The 21,557-nt window shown below is 42.1% G+C and overlaps 1 protein-coding gene and 1 pseudogene across 5 annotated transcripts in view; one reads left to right on the plus strand and one right to left on the minus strand.

The window, feature by feature from the left end:
• Nucleotides 1-820: 820 nt before the first annotated feature.
• SORL1 (sortilin related receptor 1) overlaps nt 821-21,557 on the plus strand; it is a 218,259-nt gene continuing 197,522 nt past the window's right edge. The window contains exons 1-2 of one of the 5 annotated variants that reach the window (XM_084978368.1): nt 821-1,080; nt 1,199-1,257. The gene's annotated coding sequence lies outside the window, so the exon portion shown is untranslated. The remainder of the gene's footprint in view (nt 1,081-1,198; nt 1,258-21,557) is intronic. The other 4 variants (XM_084978363.1, XM_084978367.1, XM_084978364.1 and 1 more) reach the window with 4 other exon arrangements.
• Nucleotides 14,689-14,849, minus strand: LOC146399890 (ATP synthase subunit ATP5MPL, mitochondrial pseudogene; annotated as a pseudogene).

Here is a 21,557-nt window from a genome sequence, read left to right on the forward strand (position 1 = left end):
GTTTCCTCGATTCATTATCCTTAAGCACTCCAGGCAGAAAGAAAATGCTGAGATGACCGAGATAGACTCTTCCCTTTAAGAGTCTGCAATCTAGTTCACCCTGAATTGCAACACAGCCTCAGGCCTGGCTCTGCTCCTTGGCAAGGAATATCCATGGGCAATTTTCTTGAGGTCACTGAGTCTCCATCTTCTCGTCTACAAAATGGGTATAACACAAAGTGTGTTGCAAGTTCATTGTAAACACAGGCATAAAGTGCTCAGAATGAGTCCTGGCACAGAACTGACATTTCAGAAATAATGGTAACCTGAAAGAGAGATAAACAAATAGGCTGACAATGTAGAAAAAGAAGTTATATTAAATCAAGGGACTCAGAACAGGCCTTGCAAAAGAACTCGTACTAGAAATGGCCAGCAAGCCACAGACGGGCAGCAAAAGTAGAGAGAGATTTCACAGGTGACAGAAAATAAATAAATAAACATGTTCTCAGAAGGAGACTGTATAAGGCATATTTAGGAGATAAAGAATTCAATTGATTTTTCCCCCAATCTATGAATGTATAGATAGGAACGGTCTTTAAAAAAGTAAAACAATTTGATTACTTGAAAAATATTTGTGCACTTCAAAAGTTGCCTTTACTGTAAAGATTAAAAGGATGAGAAATAAGATCTCCCAGAAAATCTGGGCCATATGGTTCCTGCACACTGTGGTCGTACACGCAGATTCAGCCGTTGTGTTGGCTGCCTGCTGCCCAGACAGCGGGGTGAAGTCAGGACAGAGCCTCTGCTTCAGCATGAATGCTCTGCCTTCTCTCGCTAACACATTCGCTCCGCCACTTAAGAATGCACAGAGCATTTGCCAGATCGGGAATGCCTGGCTATGACAGCACCGTTTGCAAAGTAAAGAGTCTATTTATGAAGATAATGGCAATGCCCAGGCCAAGCCCACCGAGGGAGAACCTTGGCTCCTAATTAGCAAGAGCAGTGCATTTTAATGAGGGCACTCGGTAGGCAGCTGGGTCCTGCCTGGACTGCCAATGAATCTGGGGCAGAGGGAGGGCTGGCAGAGAGAACACGGAGCAGGTGAGGAGAGGAAAAAAAAAAAAAAAAAACCCGCACAAAATGAAATGTGCTCATCTCTTGGAAACTTTAAGCCTTTGAATTATTTGATTTCCCCATTATCCTGGCTGTCATCCCACAGGTTGCTTCGCTGAAGGAGAATGGCTCTGAGAAGAAGCAGTGGATCTTGGGTGAGGCAAGGTAAGCAGATGCACCTGTTTTAGCAGCTCTGGCACTATTGCCTGAATGGGGAGCAGAGGCCTAAGGGAGTGGAGGCCCGGAAATGTGGGCATTTGATCTCCTTTCGAAAGCAGTTAAGCAATTGCGGAGAAACCTATGGAGAAATTGGAATCCTTTGCATTTTTCTGATGGGGCAAGAGACAGCAGCGAGGGCTCCGGCTCCTTCATAAACCCTATGGAGGTGATCCAACATCATTAAAGGTAATTTAAACCAGAACTTCAAAGTCTTACTGAATGCTAAAGGTATACTGCTGATAGAAGACAGGGAAAGCAGAACTTCTCAGCATCTGTGTAGTTCCTGAATTCTGTCTCAAGCAGGATGATGTCCCCACTGAGAGGGTGGATGACCATTCCCAGGTGGGGATAGATGCTCTAAGATGCATGAAAGAACTGTGGGAATATCCTAATGCTTTGATGGATTTCAAATCTTGAGTCCCTGCTACTGAAAGAATGAATGACTTAAACTCTAGCTTATCAAGGCCAATAAGAGAAGGACTGGAAGATGGAATTATTTTCAGAAATAGAAAAGATTACTAGAACTACAGGCCTATGAGTTGGACAATGAGCCCAAGCAAGATAAACAAGGGGCTTTTCAAAAGAATGTCTGTGGGCTCCAGTAAGAGAAAGCAGTGAATTTTAGGAATAGGCCTAAGATCACTACAAAAAAAAGCATGGTATAGTCTGCTAGTTATCCCCCCGTATCTATTCTTTCCTTTTTCCATAGTAACAGAAATTTTAGCAGAGCAAATGGATACTATATTAGTTTCCTGTTGCTGCCATAAAAAGTTATGACAAATTTAGTGCCCTAAATCAATATAAATTTCTTTTTCTTTTTAGGGCCGCACCCACGGCACATGGAAGTTCCCAGGCTAGGGTTCCAATCAGAGCTGCAGCTGCCGGCCTACACCACAGCCACAGCAATTCGGGATCTGAGCTGAATCTTCGACCTATAGCACTGCTCACAGCAGTGGGTCCTTAACCCACTGAGTAAGGCCAGGGATCGAACCCATGTCCTCATGGATACTAGTTGGGTTTGTTACCACTGAGCCATGACGGGAACTCCAAATGTATTATTTTATAGGTCTGGAGGCCAGAAGTTTATTTTTATTTTTTGGGCTGTGCCCATGGCACACAGAGTTTCCTAGGACAGGGATTGATCCTGTACCACAGTGACTTAAGTCACAGCAGTGACAACTCCAGATCCTTTAACTGCTAGGCCACCAGGAACCAGAAGTTTAAATGGGTCAGTAGGCTTGTGTTTCTTCTGGAGGCTCTAGGGGATGACGTTTCCATGCCTTTTCCAGCTTCTAGAGGCTGCTTGAATTCCTTGACCTGTCCCCATCTTTTACCTTCAAAGCCACCAGCTCAACATCTTTAGATTTCTCTCTCTCTCTTTCAGTGACCCCTGCTTCCATCCTCTACCATCTGCCTCTCCACCCTCACTCTTATAAGTAAGGATGACTTTTTTTTTCTTTTCTCTTTTTAGGACCACACCTGAGGCATATGGAGGTTCCCAGGCTAAGGGTCAAATTGGAGCTACAGCTGCCAGCCTATGCCATAGCCACAGCCACGGCAACGCCAGATCTGAGCCATGTCTGCGAACTACACCACAACTCACGGCAATGCCAGATCCTTAACCCACTGAGAGAGGCCAGAGATTGAACCTGCATCCTCATGGATGCTAGTCAGATTCAAGTTCCACTGACGAGCATGGGAACTCCAGGACACTTTTTATTATATTGGATTTACCTGGATAATCAGTGATAATCTCCCTACCTCATGATCCTTAACTTAATCATATCTGCAGAGTCCTTTTGCTACATAAAGTAGCATATGCACAGGGTCCATGGATTAGGACATGGTCATCTTGGCAGGGAAGGGACATTATTCAGCCTTCCTGAGCCACCCCAAACAAAAAGTAAATTTCCCAGCCTCACCTGCAGCCAGGTTTAGAATATGTTTACCAAGTTCTGACAATGGTTTACCAGCAAAAGTGAGGTATGTCTTTTCTGAGTCATGCCCCCAAACAAAGATGCATATTTTTTTGCTAAAATGTGAATGAGTGAGTGTTTTTTGACCACATAGATGAGGGCAGTCAGTGTGGTTCAGCAACAAGGGCCTAGGTCCCTGATAATTCCTTGGAGCAAAGCCCACATTCCAGCCTGGACTTTTACATGAGACAGAAGGAAGTCTGATTGCTTTGCTGTATACACTTTGCTGTATAGCAGAAATTGGCACACACTGAAAATTAATTCCACTTTAATTTTGTATATGTATATAACCACACACACACACAGAAATAAACTGTCTTATTTAAGCTCGGCAGATAGAATTATATCCAACTTGATATGTGATTCTAGAAGAATGGGGAGCTATAATCCACAGCGTTTTGGTAATTCAGCAACATTTATCAAGGGCTCCTATGATTTCAGTATACTCAGGATGGAGAAATGCAGATGAAACTCAACAGTCAGGTGGGTTTAGAACTACTTGAGTGACCATAAGGGTACAGATTAATGGGTCAGTATTAATCTTTACAGAGAGGTTCTAGTGTGTTGGCCTTGTTCCAGTCCATGCTTTGGACAGGACAGATCACAATTGAAATGCTTAATTTCCTTCCAAAGGTCTCACTTGAAGGGGGCTGAAGCTCTATGAGAATGTGTCAGGAATGGCAATAAAATGGTGGAGGGACTTGAATCCACATCATATCACAAAGAGTCGAAGAGGGGAGTTCCCATTGTGGCTCAGCAGAAAGGAATCCAAAGAATATCCATGAGGTTGTGGGTTGGATCCCTGGCCTCGATCAGTGGGTTAAGGATCCAGTGTTGCCATGAGCTGTGGTGTAGGCTGCAGGTGCAGCTGTAGTGTAGGCCAGCAGCTGCAGCTCTGATTCGACCCCTGGGCTGGAAACCTCCATTAAAAAAGGTTTTATATGCTTTCCTTAAAAAAAAAGGGAGGGGGGATTCCCGTCATGGCTCAGTGGTTGACGAATCCGACTAAAAACCATGAGGTTGCGGATTCGATCCCTGGCCTTGCTCAGCAGGTTAAGGATCCAGTGTAGCCACGAGCTGTGGTGTAGCTTGCAGACTCGGCTTGGATCTGGCGTTGCTGTGGCTGTGGCGTAGGCCGGCGGCTACAGTTCCGATTAGACCCCTAGCCTGGGAACCTCAACATGCAGCAGGTGCAGCCCTAGAAAAGGCAAAAAGACCAACAAAAAAAAAAAAAGGAAAGAAAGAAAGAGAAAAGAAAAGAAAGCGTTGAAGAAGCAGCAATGAAGATATGAGGGGTCTTTATAAAGCACAATGCCAAGGGACATGGGATAGAAAAAATGAGGACACACTCCTTATCCTCTCTTTTCACAGGGGCCAGGGGGCATTTATGTAAATGTGTACAAGGTACTCCACCACTTTGCTTGCTGGATGGACTGTTGAGAACTTATTTTACTGGGGTTCTTTCGTTTGTTTCTATTTTGTTGCTCGAGCAAAAAGTCCTTTTGTCCACACGTGGTAGATGATTCATCAGAAAGGGGTGGAAACACTGTTTTACGCTGGAAAGAAATTAGCTTGGGTTCCTAGGAGCTGAGTTCTCTCCACCTCTCTGTTTAGGCGAACAAGTTTTAGGGTGTTACTCCCCCTTGGACAAATTTTCTAGTTCACCATCAACCATCAAGCTCTTTAGAAGAACCATTAAGCCTTTTAATGGGTTTTTTTTTTTAAGTGAATTAGAAAAATAAGATCTTTTGAGATTGAGGCCAAAAAAGAAAATGGATGGAAAAATGAAGAGGAAATAGGGAAAGGAGCCCTGATTTGGGGGCATCTATTCTTGAGTTGGATCAGGTTGGACCCCAGCCCTAAAAGCACCAGGGGCAGCGGACCCAAGGTGAGGGGGTACTCAGTGAGAGTCCTATGGGTGTCCAGGAGCTGTGACCTCCAGAACCTCACCCTGGAAGCCCTTCATTGGGGCATGAGCAGGACTCTGGCCCTGTCTGTGCTTCACGTGCTTGCTTGCCAGCCCTCTACCCACAATTCTCGGGGCCCTCATGAATGCTAGGTGGGCATCGTAGTAATGGGTGGTGCTGGCCTAGGTCGTGTTAGTGCCCTCAGAGCTGGGGAGGCAAGGAGTGAGGGTCTCTGTTGGCCAGGTATTTACAACTTTGGGATAACATGGGTTCTCAGAAGCAAGGGCATTTGGTCCAGCTTTGACCTAGCCATAGCCCAGATAAGCTGAAATGTTGTTCGAGTTTCCCTCTATGGATAGGTTCTGGAGAAAGTTCTGGTTTCTTTTTCTTTCCTTGTCCAATACTTAGGAAAGTTCAGACCCATTTCCATTATACAAACCAACCGAATAGCAACTTCCTTTGCCCTCTAGCCCTTCCTGTGGCCTTTCTACCCTCTAGAACTCATTTGCATATCTTCCTTCCTGGGGTGTCCTCAGCCTTCTTCCTGCCTCCTGGGTATCATTTCCCCACCTACTCCATCAGTAAGGATGTGTGAAAAGATGGGGACCAGAAGATGCTGTCTACCAATACACTTAGGATAAATACCAATGAGTGACAATCAAAAAGTACTTCTTAGGCAGGCGTATGGACCACCTTTGGGTTCCCAGCTCATGGAGATGTTCGTTTGTTTAGTTGCTAGAACTCTGGGGATGGATGATAAATAGGACATGACCTCTTATTGGCAATGACAGCCCAGAAATCCTAACTGCATCTGCAAAGTCCTCAGAAGCAGGAGCTCACTGGAATTAGGAAAATGATCATTTCTTCAGGAAAAAAAAGTCAAGTGATCTTTTGATGACATTTTTTCCAGCCTACAAGTTTTATATTGAATCCTGCTGGTGTTCCGCAAACATAACTTTAATAGCTCCTGTTAATTGGATGCCTGCTGTGTTTCAGGAGCTTTCTACAAAACAAGTTAGGTGGATAGTGTCAGTCTCAAAGCAGGAGAGATGGCAGCTCAGAGCCTGGTAGGGATCTGTGTGGTCCTTTGGGGGTCAGGTGTGAAGCTGGGATCGGAAACCAGGTTTGTGTGGTTCTAAAACACGTGTTCTTGGAGTTCTCTCATGGTGCAGTGAGTTAAGGATCCAGTGTTGTCACTTCAGCGGCTCACATCACTGCTGTGGTGCAGGTTGGATCCCTGGCCCGGGAACCTCCACATGCCGTGGACACGGCCAAAAAAATATACCACGTGTTCTTTCCATGTTGCTTCCTCAGTCATGTGGTCAAACTGCAGAGAGACAGACATGGGAACGGGCATTACTTTCAGTTCTCCACAGTATCCAGTGCATGATCGTGTCATCATTTTTCCTCCCTTGTGCCTCTCCACACCGAAATGTCTGGGCAAAATTTGACATCAGGCAGTCGGCACCAGCCCATTGGGAGGCACACTGTAAAGAGCTACAAAGTCCCCAAGACACAGCTTACCTTCCTGTGTCTGGTGCTTTATGCAAAACCCCACACCCCCCACACAACCCACAGCAACCCTGCTTTGAATAAATGGGAGTTCATCTAGGGGACAATGGCCCATTGTTCTTCTGAAGAACTGCTGTCCTCCTCCCCAGGGGCTGGGAACACTCCGTCTTTGCTTGGGCACGTGGAGTATTTGTACAACCTGTGAAGGGCAGCAAAAGATGAAAGAATCCCAGATACCCCTGTGTTCTCTTCCTCAGAAGAAAGACTTGGGCTCCCTGTTCAATCCACTCTCTTGTGTACATGAGAGAAGCCAAGAAAATATTTGCTGAGTAATGAATATTGACCAGGCACCCAAGGCATGAGGAGCACACCAAAGGACAGGATCCAGGCTCTCTTATCACCTGAGCCAAAACCCAAAGCAAAGAAATAGGAGAGGTAGGTAGAAAACGGGATCATTGAAAGAATTGGCTACTTCAGCATCATTACAAGACTAATATAATTCTGACCTTTCTTGCTGCCTCAATCTGTATACCTGAAAGAGTCTAGATTGGATGATCCCTAAGGTTTCTGTTTTATAATGTAATATATCATTTGTGGGGGGAAAAAATGACTAATTTTCTCACGAAGAAAAAAAAAAAAGTTCCCCCTCAGCTAAAACAATTCAGGGTATTGGACCTGAACTGCTTCTCATTCAAATTTTCTGATTTTGGGGGGAAGGAAACTGGCAGAAATGATGATTTTAAAACCTAGAACAGAAAGTACATTATTTCACGAAATTAGAGCCTTACTCTGAGAGACACATAATAATGGAACGAGAGTACTGAATAAATTGCATTAACTTTGTCACTTCATAACAATAGGACACCAAGGGGTGATTAAATTTACCTTCTGACATAAGCGATAACTCCATACCAAATGCAGTGTGACATTGTGTAGAAAATGACATCTTCCCCCTTCCTGTTCTAGAATGTTCGGTAATGACACATAACAAGTAATTAATAGATTCCTAAATGGGGGCCTATTAAACAGCTCAAATTAAACTGAGTTTCTTTTTTTAAAAAAATAGTGTTTATTTTTAACAGTAAAAAATGCACATAGTAAAACAATAAAATTCAAAAGATATTGATTGAACGAACAGAGAAAAGTGTGTTGCCCCTGCCTGCCTGTCTCCTAACCCTAGCCCCACTCCTCAGATACATCTACTTTCCATTTTTTAAGCCATTTCTTCTGGCATGTATTTCTGTAATTGAAAAGTTTGCTTACACTATCATATTTTGGTCCAACAATTTTACTTTATAATTTTTTTTGTTTGTTTTTTTAGGCATATGGAGGTTCCCAGGCTAGGAGTTGAATCAGAATTTTAGCTGCTGGCCTACACCACAGCCACAGCCACGACAGATCTGAGCTATATCTGCAACCTATACCATAGCTCACAGCAATGCTGGATCTTTAAGCCACTGAGAGAGGCCAGGGATCATACCTGCATCCTCATGGATACCAGTCAGATTCGTTTCTGCTGAGCCACGATGAGAACTCTTTGGTTCGGCAATTTTAGGTAGTATCTATTCATCCTTGTATTTTAGGAGATGTGTTCATACTCTTACACTCCTCTTTTCATGTCTTTCTATGTTGTTAATCTCAATTATTGTTAAATTCATATTCAATACTTACATTCTTACGGCGGTATAAATAGCATTCATTACTGTTCTTTCTAGTAGTATACAGAGAATTAAGATTGGTATGCTATTGTTTCCTTTGTAATTTTTTCTAGAGTTAGTGATTATTTTGCTTTTTTTACATTGCTTAAATTTTAAAAATCTATGCTGAAAGTTATAGGTAATAGGTGATGAAAGTCTCGACATTCTGGAATCTTAGGCTAAAAGTAGGAAGATGAAAAGTAGTAGGGACAAATGCACATGTAATACATTTAAGTTTGTAAAATCATTTTCATAACTATATGAAGGAGGCTCAGGGTCTGATTGAAAGAGTGCTGTGTTCTTTCACGGATCTCAAACTCCACATGAGTCAATAATATAATGCCATTGTTAACATACACTCTTAGGCTATATTAATTGAAATACACTCTCCAGAACAAGAAAGATCGTAGTCCCCATCTATTCAGGTTACATAATGCAACCTATTCCAGTTCCACATTTTAAGAAAAGCAAAACTGGAGTTCCCGTCGTGGCGCAGTGGTTAATGAATCTGACTAGGAACCATGAGGTTGCGGGTTCGATCCCTGCCCTTGCTCAGTGGGTTAACGATCTGGCATTGCCATGAGCTGTGGTGTAGCTTGCAGACTCGGCTTGGATTTGGCGTTGCTGTGGCTCTGGCGTAGGCCGGTGGCTACGGCTCCGATTAGACCCCCCTAGCCTGGGAACCTCCATATGCCGCGGAAGCGGCCCAAGAAATGGCAAAAAGACCGAAAAAAAAAAAAAAAAAAAAAGGAAAGCAAAACTCCCAAGAGAGTACACAGAGTACATTGCCCAAGATCATGAGAATCTGGAAAACATGTCTTATGAGAGAAATGGTTGAAGGAAGTTGAGATGTTTAGCCTGGAAATGTCTTAGGGCAAAGTTACAATTGTCTTCACATATTTGATGGGCTATTGTATGGGAAACGAGATAGATTTATGCTGCCAGGGGCAGACGTAGGACCAAGGGGTGAAGGTCAAGGAGGCAGGCTCAGTTGAGTGATCACAGAACTTTTTCACAACTGGGTCTATTAACAGATGTGGGGGACGCTGCCTTTTTCCCTGGGGCATCGATTTTCCTATTGTTTGTTTTTGTTTTTGTTTTTGTTTTTGTTTTTGTAATAGCCCTGTCTGCTGGGCACTTAGCTGGCCAATGGAAGACGACCTTTTCTACTCCTCCTTGGTGTGGCTGTGATATTAGGTTCAGGCCCGTGACATGTAACAGAAATGATGCATACTACCATTTGCTTGTGCGCTTAATGGGAAAGAAGCATTCCCTCTTTCTCCAATCTTCCCCACCCCCCACCGGCCACCCCCGTGGTCTGGAATGTGGTCATAAGAAACCTTTGATCCTATGGACAAACCAAGAAATTATAGAGCAACAAGATGGAAGGAGCTTGAGTTCCCAGGACCAATATCCAACACCCCTCTCTCAGCCTTGAACTGCTTGAACTGTTCGCTAAGAGAGAAACTTTCTATCCAGTTAAAACTTCTACCTGGTTAAGGCTGGTTAACTACTACTTCGTAATAGTAGTTGTAATCTATATATTACATAATGGAGATGCCTTCCAAACAGAGGTCTTCAGGAGGTCATCACTGAGTCCTCCCTCCTCTTGTCCCACTTTTTTTTTTTATTCCAACACCAAGAAATTAAGTAATTTCTGACACTCCCTACCTGAAGGTAAGATCAGATCCCACAGGTTAGGAGCTCCGTCCTACAAGAATGTTCCCCTACCCTGTTTAGGGGCCAGTCACAAGTCCAGGTTGTTACCTGTGCTTCTGACCCATGGGCTAGAGATTGGAGATTCCCACAACCCCCGCCTTGGGTTCAATGAATTTGCTAGAGTGGCTTACAGAACTCAGAGAAACATTTATTTACAGTTACCAGTTTATTATAAAAGACAGCATAAAGGGCACAGATGAAAAGTCAGATGGAAGAGAAGCATAGGGCAAGGGATGGGGAAAGGGGTGTGCGGTTTCTGTGCTCTCTTCCACCCTTCCAGCACTTCCATGTGATCCTCAACCTAGAAGCCTGTCCTTTTGGGGGTTTGTGGAGGCTTCATTATAGAAGAATGATTGATTAAATCATTGGCCACAGCTGATGAAATTCAAACTCAAGGGAGTTCCCATCGTGGCGCAGTGGTTAACGAATCCAACTAGGAACCATGAGGTTGCGGGTTTGGTCCCTGCCCTTGCTCAGTGGGTTAACGATCTGGCGTTGCCGTGAGCTGTGGTGTAGGTTGCAGACGTGGCTCGGATCCCGAGTTGCTGTGGCTCTGGCGTAGGCCGGTGGCTACAGCTCTGATTCAACCCCTAGCCTGGGAACCTCCATATGCCGCGGGAGTGGCCCAAGAAATAGCAAAAAGACAAAAAAAAAAAAAAAAATTCAAACTCAGGGAGGACTGAAAGGGGCTTGTTTGAATAACAGTACATTCCTATGACCCTTCTAGCCCTGGAACTATTTCAGGAACCAAGGACAAAAAACTCCAAATATTATAGCAAAAGGTGTTCCCATTCCTCCTCTGGCTTAGGAAGTTCCAAGGGTTTGGGGAGCTATGTGTTAGAAATAGGGGTGAAGACCAAATAGACATTTCTTACTATAAATCACAATATCACATTCTTTGTGCTACCAGCCCAACCGGACAATCTTATACATACTGTTTTATACAATTGCTTCTGAAATCAGTTAAGAGATGAAAGAACACAAAGGCATTTACATTGTCTTTTTTAATTATGTAATTATCTTTACTGGTGCTCTTTGTTTTTAATGTGCAGATTCGAATTACTTCTTGGGGTCATTGCTTTTATCCTGAAGAAATTCCATTATTATTTCTTGGGTTCAGAGAGTAAAGGAACCTGGGAGAAAAATGATCTCCTTCAATAATGAACAGCAAAGAAAAAATAAGAGATAATCGACAGGCAAATGACTAGCCAACTACTCCATCGTTGCTTTACTAGAAACTTGAATAGGCTTGCTTTACTGATTCATAGAATTTCAACTATTTGCTGGATTTGGGTCTTCGTGTTTTTAAGTGTATTCTAATGTAATGGCTAAGAACTTCGGTTTTTAACCAAATAGAAATGAATTCAGGCCTAGAATATGCCACCTACAAAGTCTGTGACCTCAGAAAAGTTACTTAACCTTCGTAAGTCTCATTTACCCATCTATGAAATGTAGTATATGTCACAGCTGTGGCTTGGATTCAGTCCCCTGGCCTGGGAACTTCCATATGCCACAGGTGCAGCCATAAAAAAGAAAAAGAGAAAGAGACTCAGATGTTGGGAGTAGCAGATGAAGACTTTAAAAGAGTTATAAATATGTTAGAAAATTTAAATGAAAAAATGGATATAATGAGTATGATAGTCTGAAAAATAGCTTCTTCCAAAGATTTGTACATCCTAATCCTGAAACCTGTGAATACTACCAGATACGACAAAGTTTTTGTGGATGTGACTAAGAATCTTGAAATGGGGAGTTCCCATGATGGCGCAGCGGAAACAAATCTGACTAGGAACCATGAGCTTGTGGGTTTGATCCTTGGCCTTGCTCAGTGGGTTAAAGATCTGGCGTTGCCATGAGCTGTGTTACAGGTTGAAGGTGCGGTTCAGATTTGGCCGTTGCTATAGCTGTGGTGTAGGCTGGCAGCTGTAATTCTGGTTAGATCCGTAGCCTGGGAAGCTCTGTATGCCACAGGCAGGTGTGCTGCCCTAAAAAGAACAAAGAAAAACAACAACAAATCTTGAAATGGTAGATTATCCTAGGTTATCTGGGTGGGTCTCAAATGCAAATCACATGTATCTTTTTTTTTTTTTTTTTTTTTTGGTCTTACATATACACACACATAAGAGAAGACAGAGCAGAGAAGGATTTGAAGGTGCAGGCCCTAGAGATTGAAGTGATATGGCCACAAGCCAAGAAATTCTGGCAGCCACCAGAAGCTGAAAGAGGCATGAAACCGATACTCCTCTAGAGTCTTAGAAAGGGTGTGACCCTATTGACACCTCGATTTGAGTTCAGTAATACTGATCTCAGACCTCTGGCCTCCTGAACAGTGAAAGAAAACTTTTCTGTTGCTTTTAGCCACCCGGTGTGTTGTAATTTATAACAGCAGCTGCAGGAAACTAATACAATGAGGGACTACAGAGGGAGCTCAACAGAGAAATGAGAACTATTCTTTAAAAGCACATGAAAATAATAGTGAAATAACAATGAAAAGTAGTCACACTGGATTTTATTTATTTACATACAGATTACTGGGACATCTAAGGTAGAAAAAAAGATCTGTGGTCTAACGAGGGGGCAATAAAAATTAAGCAAATTGGATGACAAAGAGAAAAAAGGTTCATTGGTGTCATATTTTAGATTCCACATATAAATGATATCATCTAGTATTTATCTTTCTTTTGCTGACTTAGTATGAGAATCTCTAGTAAACCATAATGGAAAAGAATGTATACGTATGTATAACTGAACTGTATATTTTGCTACACAGCAGAAATTAACTCAACATTGTAAATCAACTATACTTCATTTAAAAGAGAGAAAAAAGAGTGAAAATAAAATGAACAGAGCCTTGGTGTTTCATTATGAGACAATACCAAGTGGTCTAAAATTTAAGCAAGAAATAATACCCATTTTGCACATACATTTTTAGAAAAAAGAGAGAACCCTTACCAACTCATTCTATGAGGTCAGAACTTGATATCAAAATAAGACAAGGATGTTACAATGAGAGGAAACTACAGATAAGTAACCTTCACAGACATAAAACAACAGTTAGCAAAATGTTAGCACACTGAGTCCAGCAGTCTAGCATAGTGCATCATGTTCAAGTAGGTTGTCGGTAGGAAGGTAAAATTAGTTCAGTAACAAAAATCAATCAATGTAGTTCACTACATTGAAAGACTAAACGAGAAAAATCATAAGATTACCTCGATGGATGCAGCAAAAAAATTTGACAGAATCTGACTAAACTCTCAGAGAACAAGGAAAAGAATGACTCTTCCTCCGTGTGACAAAGAACATCTACAAAAACCCACACTAACATCATACTTAATAGTAAAGGGCTGAAGACTTTCCCTTAAGACTGGAACCAAGGCAAGCATGTCTCTTCTAACAATTCTCTTAGTATTAGCCAGTGAAAATACACAGAAAAGAAGTAAGACTCACATATTATAAAGGAAGATATAAAAATACTTTATTCATAGACAACATGTTAATATACTTGGAAAATTATTCTGAAAATCCATCCCCAAGCCCAAACTTAATAGCAATAAATGAATTTAGCAAGATCACAGGATACAATTTCAACATTAAAAAAAAGCTATATTTTTATACAACAGCAGTAAACAATTGGAAATATTTTTAAGTGGTATTTATATTATTATTAAGAAAAATCCCTGGGGATGGACTTAATGAATGATGATTGAAAACTAATGAGAAATTGGAGTGTCCATCGTGGCTCAGTGGAAACGAATTTGACTAGCACCCATGAGGACGAAGGTTCGATCCCTGGCCTCATTCAGTGGTGGGTCTGCCATTGCCATGAGCTGTAGTGTAGGTCACAGACATAGCTTGGATCTGGGGTTGCTATGACTGTGGCGTAGGCCAGCAGCTGTAGCTCCGATTCAACCTCTAGCCTGGGAACTTCCATATGCCGCAGGTGCGGCCCTAAAAAGACAGGGAAAAAAAAAAAACAAAAAAACAAACAAAAAAACCCAAAAACCTAATGAGAAATTGAGAAAGACCTAAATAAGTAGAGAGAGGTACCATGATCATTGATAATTCACCATACTGGGGAAACTATTGGGAAATGGCATTGCTGTATATTGTTTGCGGTTATTTTTTCTAAATACAGACTGTTTAAACAATTATATAATAAGATCATAATTGTTAACCCTTATTAGTGCCAGGTATGACTGACAAATTAAATTCCTAAAAGGGCAGCTCCGATCTTGGCACTTGCTCAAAAATTCCTTCTTGTTCATAGAATCAATGGCAGACACCTCTGGTATTCTCAGACCCTGCCCTATCGGTTCCAAAGTCCTTTTCTATAGTCACCCCCACATACATCCTACATTCCAGAAACACTGGATTCTTGGCCATTTAGAAATCTAAGATTTTTTATTTTTTAATTTTCCGCACCTTACAGGTGCATTTCCTCATGCCATGAAGGAAACGGCACTTATACACAGGTACACTGGTGGTCTGTGTTTCCGTCTAATGTAGCTTCCCTAAATTTACAGCCAGATTGACATTCTATGTAATGTGCTCTGCAAGTAAAGCCAGTTAATGATAACCATGAGCAGACTCAGGATTCAAAATTTTCAAAGCCTTTCTTCTTTTACCAACACTTCTGATTTTATAAATTCCTCCCCAAATCACCTGTTAAACTTAAATATAATAGGGCTTCCTAGGGATCCAAAACTTTTTATAAGGCTTTGAAGCATCTCTGTGCAGGATCAATGACTCGGGCTACTCCAAAGCCCCACAGCCAACAGTTTGGAAAGGTCATCAAGTGATCAATTTAAATTCCAGGTTAAGAATTTGACCTTTATGTGTGGTTCATGATATTGTCTTTCTCTAGATAACTCTTCAGCTCCCTGCATCAGCCATCCTTATCTGTGGACGTGTTTACAATATTTTAGCACACTGAGGGACACGAAGTTCGGAAGGTGTAGTAAGTAGTTGCTGAATGAATAAGAGAAGAAAAATGGTTCATTGACACCAGTCCCAGAGGAAAGAATAAATGGATGTGCTTAATTCCAAGAAAGACAAACGGGGATAAAATGTATAAACAATGAAGGCAAATCCACTTAATTGGCAGGCATCTTTGGAAACAGACTCTCATAACGAGCCAAACCTACAATCTTTCCAACTTTAGAGAATTCAGAAAAATTTAGGAATTTTTTCTTCTATTGTTTACTTATAGAATTAACAAATTTTTTAGTATATGGATGATCAATGAAGCTTTCAAATGATTTTTTTTTCTTTTTTGGGGGGAACTACACCCATGGCATATGGAAGTTTCTGTGCCAAGGGTCAAATTAGAGATGCAGCTGCCAGTCTATGCCAAAGCCACGGCCATGTCGGATCCGAGGCATATCTTCAACCTACATGGCAGTTGTGGCAACACCAGATCCTTTACCCACTGAGTGAGTCCAGGGATGGAACCCGCATCCTCATGGATACTAGTTGGATTCTTAACTTGATGAGCCACGAGAGTGCCTCAATTTATTAATTGATTTATTAATTGAAATATTCCGTATTAAAGCCAAAGGAGAGTTGTGACATGATCTAGACAAGAAGCCGCAAATAAAATTGGCCCAATTGATACAGATGAGTATCTACACCCAGGGCTGGCTTCATGGGCATATGATCTGTGTGATTGCACCGGCCACACCCAGAAGGACCCTGAGCTTTGTTTAATATTCTACTTTTGCTGTCTTGAAATTGTGATTGATTTTAAACAAGGGGCTCTGAATTTTCTTTCTTTCTGTTTTTTTTTTTTTTGTATTGTTTTTTTTAGGGCCATACCCCCGGCATTTGGAGGTTCCCAGGCTAGGGGTCTAATCGGAGCTGTTGCTGCTGGCCTACACGAGAGCCACAGCAACGCCAGATCCGAGACTCATCTGCGATCTACACTACAGCTCACGGCCACACTGGATCCTTAACCCACTGAGCAAGGCCAGGGATTGAACCCGCAACCTCATGGTTCCTAGTCAGATTCGTTTCCGCTGCACCACTGTGGGAACTCCAGGAAGTAGTTTCTCTTTATAAAGAATAGCAATCAGACCCTCTGCAAATTCCAACGAGAGGACTGATGCCTCTAGAGAAAGACAAGCAACAACTCTACTTCATTCTCTATGTAACAGCTTTTCAGATCACTGCAGGTAGCTTGACTTCCGCCACTCTTTCCCCAGAGGCTGTTCTTTGGTTTGTTTTTTGAGTTGAACACTCAATTGTCTGCAATGTTCCATGGGGATGTGGTCTCTAAACAACTTCTTATATTCATCTCTTCTCTCTTGTACTCTTAGAGCTTTTAAAGGATCCTTGGGGTATAAAAAAAAAAAATAGGATGAAGCAAAAGTATGATGGTATGTGTTTTGTTTTGTTTTAAATTGCTGACTACAAGGCCAGTGGTAAAGTTATACAACCCAAAAGACTGTGGCCAAGACTAGAGGAAAGAAGTGGGTATCTAAGTCAAAGCTTTTGGGTACAAGTGACGGTATGCATCTGCGACTCGCTGAAGCAAATATGGGAATGTCTTGATCAGAGATCAAAGAGCCCTCTTCCCCTTCAGCTCAGTTGGAATAGTTCCAGGAAAGGGCTGTATTGGTTAAACTGGGTCATTGTTTATCCCTGGGTCAGCGAGTCAGAGTTGGGTAAGAAGAGGAAAGGTCTACTTAGATCCCTTGGCTAGAGGAGCAAAGTGAGTGGCAAGCACTCTTCAGAAGGGAGGTACTGGGCAAACAAAAATAGATCTACCGTGGGTGGGCCAAATAGAGAAAGACATTAAGGGTTAACCGTTAAAGGAAGAGGAGAGACAGTTACAGTATTATAGAGTTGGAGTTCCCCCGTGGCACAGCTGGTTAAGGATCTGGTGTTGTCACTACTGCAGCTCAGGGTTGCTCCTGTAATGTGGGTTTGATCCCTGGCTTGGGAAATTTTGCATGCTGCAGATGTGGCCAAAAAGAAAAAAAAAGAAAGACAGAGTTAATAAAACAGAAGAAGTGATGAAAAAATTTTAATTAGCTAATAAGTAACATATATAGCTATTCAAGTTTTATTGAGATATATTTGACATACAGCACTGTGTAATTTTAAATGTATAGTATAATGATATAATTTACATACATCATGAAATGATTATCACAATAGATTTAGTGAACATCTATCATCTTCAATAGATACAAAAGAAATAGTAAAAAAAAATCTTTTTTTTTTGTGATGAGAACTCAGGATTTATTCTTTCTCTCTCTCTCTCTCTTTTTTTTTTTTTGTGATGCCCACTGCATGTGACGTTCTGGGTCTGGGAATCAAACTTGCACCACAGCAGTGACCAGAAACACAGCAGTGACAACACTGGGTCCTTAACCTGCTGAGCCACCAGGGAACTCTGGGATTACTCTCTTAACAAGCTTCATATATAACATGCAGCAGTGTTAATTATATTTACCTTTTACATTATGTCCCTAGTACTTACTTATAACCAGGAGTTTGTGCATTTTGATAACCTTCATTGAATTCCTCCTCCCTCTACTCCCCACTTTTGATAACCACCAATCTGATCTCTTTTTCTATGAGTTTGTTTTTGAAGTGTACTTGACTTCCAACACTATGATAGTTCCATAGTGATTTGATATTCCTATACATTTCAAAAATGATCACCACAATATGTCTAATTACCTCTGTCACCATACAAAAATCTTAGGTTATTGACTCTATTCCCCACACTATACATTTTATACCTGTCACTCATTTATTTTTACACCTGGAAGTTTGTACCTCTTAATCTTCCTTACATATGTAGGGCTTTTTTTGAAGAGAGGTGAAGAATAATGAGCAAAGAATAAAATGTTGAGTGTATTCAATTTTTAATTGATAGCCGCTAAAATGAAATTTGGTGGCAAAAAAATTATACTTATTTTAAAACATTTTATGGTAAGTTCTAAAATCTGAAGTTAGGACATGAGTTAATACATGTGGAGGTGCTTTGAAAATTAAAACAGAGACAATGAAGTTCCCATTGTGACGCAGTGAGTTAAGAATCTGACTGCAGAGGCTCAGGTCGCTGTGAAGGCACAGGTTTGATCCCCAGCCTGGCTCAGTGGGTTAAAGGATTCGGCATTGCCACAGCTTTGACCGGGCTTCAATCTTTGGCCCAGGAACTTCCATGTGCCACAAGTGTGGCCATTAATAATAATAATAATAATAATAATAATAATAATAATAATAAACAGAAACAACTTATGACCACATGAAGGTGGAAAAGAATGGACTGTTAAGGTGGCAGGACCTGGTGGCAAGAGCCTGATCTTCCTTGCCCTTGGCAGCACTGAGGCAACAGATCACATGCTGTGGGCAGACACTCACACTGCATTTCCAATACGCTGTTTTCTTGAACTCATTTGTCCAATAAAGATGGGTTTTCATTGAGTGCCACTCCCGAGCCCACAGACCGCAGACATACGTGCATTAGTGGGTCCCCAGAGTCAACCAGGCATCTAAAATGTCGATAAGCACAGCCCCAGAGCGGTGCTAATTTCCACCGAGTGGTTGGAGTCTGTTGAGTTAACAACCCAAACCTGACCACACAGGCCTGGAACAGTGTACCAGGGAGCATGTAAGGGGGAGTTAGCCAGGACTGGATCAAGGCCAGTCAACCTTCTAAGAAAATGTGCCAGCAAGGGGCAGGGGAGACCCTTGCCAAGAGAAAGTTTGCCTCCTGTGACTGTTTCTCATGGAAACATAAAGCACTGGCCAACCAAATGCTCCCAACTGCCCGACGCAAATGCCTCCTGCCTCTCCAAGCCTACAGAGCAGTGCTCTGGCTGGGGTCTCTCGAGATGAAGGAAGATCAGTATGGCTGCCTAGTAGAGAAATGAGGCCTGGGGCTCTTTGGATGGCTTGTGCTGTTCTCTCAGGGGGCTTTGGCTGTTTACACCAAATGAGGGGAAAAAACCATCAAGCACTGAAAAAAATTTTTTTTTCTTTTTAAAGCTGCACCCGCAGCATATGGAAATTCCCAAGCTAAGCGTCAAATTGGAGCTACAGCTGCAGGCTTAGGCCACAGCCACAGCAATGCCAGATCCAAACTGTGACTATGACCTTCCCTGCAGTTCACGGCAACTCCAGATCCTTAACCCACTGAGCGGGACCGGGGATGGAGCCCACATCTTCATGGATAACTAGCTGTGCCACAACAGGAACTCCACATTAAAACTTTTGATATTTTACTTTCCAAGGGGAATCCTGTGCTCGTTTTAAAATCAATCAGCAAATACTCTCTGCAAGGTATAGTGCTAAACTGTTATAGACTTGCAGAAGTGGTGTAAATAAACTGTACCTACGAGATTAGCTTTTATAATCCCTAGGTTTGTATATCAAGGCAATATCGTCTTCTTTGGTAATCACTTTTTAGTCCAACTGTGTAATATGTAGAAAGTATTTTTGGGGAGTTCCCACTGTGGCACGGCTGGTTAGGAACCCGACTAGTATCCACGAGGATACAGGTTCGATCCCTGGCCCTGCTTGGTGGGTTAAGGATCCCATGTTGCCGTGAGCTGTGGTGTAGGGCACAGACGTGGCTTGGGTCCAGTGTTGCTGAGGCTGTGGTGTAGGCCAGCTGCTGTAGCTCCAATTCAACCCCTAGCCGTGGGAACTTCCATGTGCCACAGGTACAGCCCTGAAAAGAAAAAAAGTTAAGTATTTTCAGCTTTTCTTTGTGTATCACCTTAAGAGTCTGTGATGAATTCTTTTGAATAATATCAGTGTTGCAAAGCTGATGAGAATACAGTCAAGAAAAGATGGAGAAATACATTTTCTGATAAAAAGGGAATGAGGTCCACCTAAAGACATATGTGAATGCTCAGAGCAGCTCTACTCATAACAGACAAAAACTGGAAACCCAAATATCCATCAACTGATAAGTGGATAAACAAATGTGGCAGATGCGTGCAATGGAATATTATTTAGCCATAAAAAAGGAAAACTTTCAGTACAAGCTACAACCTGGATGAACCTAAAAACAAAAAACACTAAGAGAAATAAGCCAGTAGCAAAAGCTCATATATAATTCTATTTATATGAAGTATCTAGGAATATCCAATCTGTAGAGACAGAAAGTAGATTAGTTCTGGAGTTCCCACTGTGGCACAGAGTTAATGATCTGGTTTGTCTCTGTGGAGGTGCCCATTTGATTCCCTGCCTGGGAACTTCCGTATGCTGCAGCAGAAAAAGAAAAAAAGCAGAAAGTAGATTAATTTTTGCCAGGGCTATAAATGGGAACAGGTAATGGAGATGTTTTAAATTAGATTGTGGTGGAGTTCCCATCATGGCTCAGCAGCTTAGGAAACGGACTAGCATCCATGAGGATTAGGGTTTGATCCCTGGCCCTGCCAGTGGGTTAGGAATCTGGTGTTGCCATGAGCTGTGGTATAGGTCACAGACATAACTCGGATCTGGCATGGCTGTGGCTGTGGTGTAGGCCAGCAGCTGCAGCCCTGATTTGACTCCTAGCCTGGGAACCTCCATATGCCACGGGTGCAGCCCTAAATAAATTAAAAAATTAAATTAAATCAGGTTGTGGTAATTGTTGCACAACTCTGTAACTCTGCTAAAAATCATTGAAAGATACACTTAAAGTGGGTGAGTTTTATGACATGTAAATCACACCTCCATAATTCTTTAAAAAAAAATGAAATGGAATGAGTATGAAATATCCAAACTGATTTTGGAGGTGACTTGTGAACAGTTCTAAAGCAAATGTGGCCAATGAAGACAGCTAGAAAATTCCACCCTCCCAAAGTCCCCAAACCAGCTGAGCCAATAACAGTACTTAGAAAATGAGTGTATATCACCCCCCAGAGTGACTGACAGCTAATTCTTGTTTGCATACAGTCTGATGGGCACCACACCTGCAGGGCTCTGATACTGAACTACTGCCTTTCCCCAAGCCTGCAGTCTGCTGGAGACTCTGTGTATACACATGTGTACTCTCTCTACACAGATGTGCAAGGGCATCTATCAGTAACGCAAAACAAGTTAGTTAATATCAAACCAGTCAAGGCACTTTTTCTCTTTTAAATTGTGAGTTGATAGCAGCGTAAGAAACAGTGAGGCTTTCTTTATGATGGCCAGTTTGCAAGACCCCTTCATAAGGAAAAAGAAGGAGCAGACATGGGAAAGAGAGAAATCGCCAAAGGAGGGACACCCCGTTCTTCTCCCTCCCTCCCTCCGATGTTGCTGGAGTAATGGGAACCTTCTACTCAAGTCCTTTTGCCCCAAGTCCAAGAGAAATAGCGCCGTGATGGATACTGCATTGTCAGGGTCACAGATACATAGAAATAACTCCCAGCTACGGCTCAAATGAATGACTGCATTTTCCATTTCAGCTGACATGGGGTTGAAATCCTGGCATAGTCCCCATTTCCCTG

Source organism: Sus scrofa, chromosome 9 (genome assembly GCF_054392235.1).
Source record: "Sus scrofa isolate SSC_HxYL_T2T_F1_AM1 chromosome 9, Sscrofa_HxYL_maternal_Yorkshire_Landrace_v2.0, whole genome shotgun sequence".
Lineage (NCBI taxonomy): Eukaryota > Metazoa > Chordata > Mammalia > Artiodactyla > Suidae > Sus > Sus scrofa.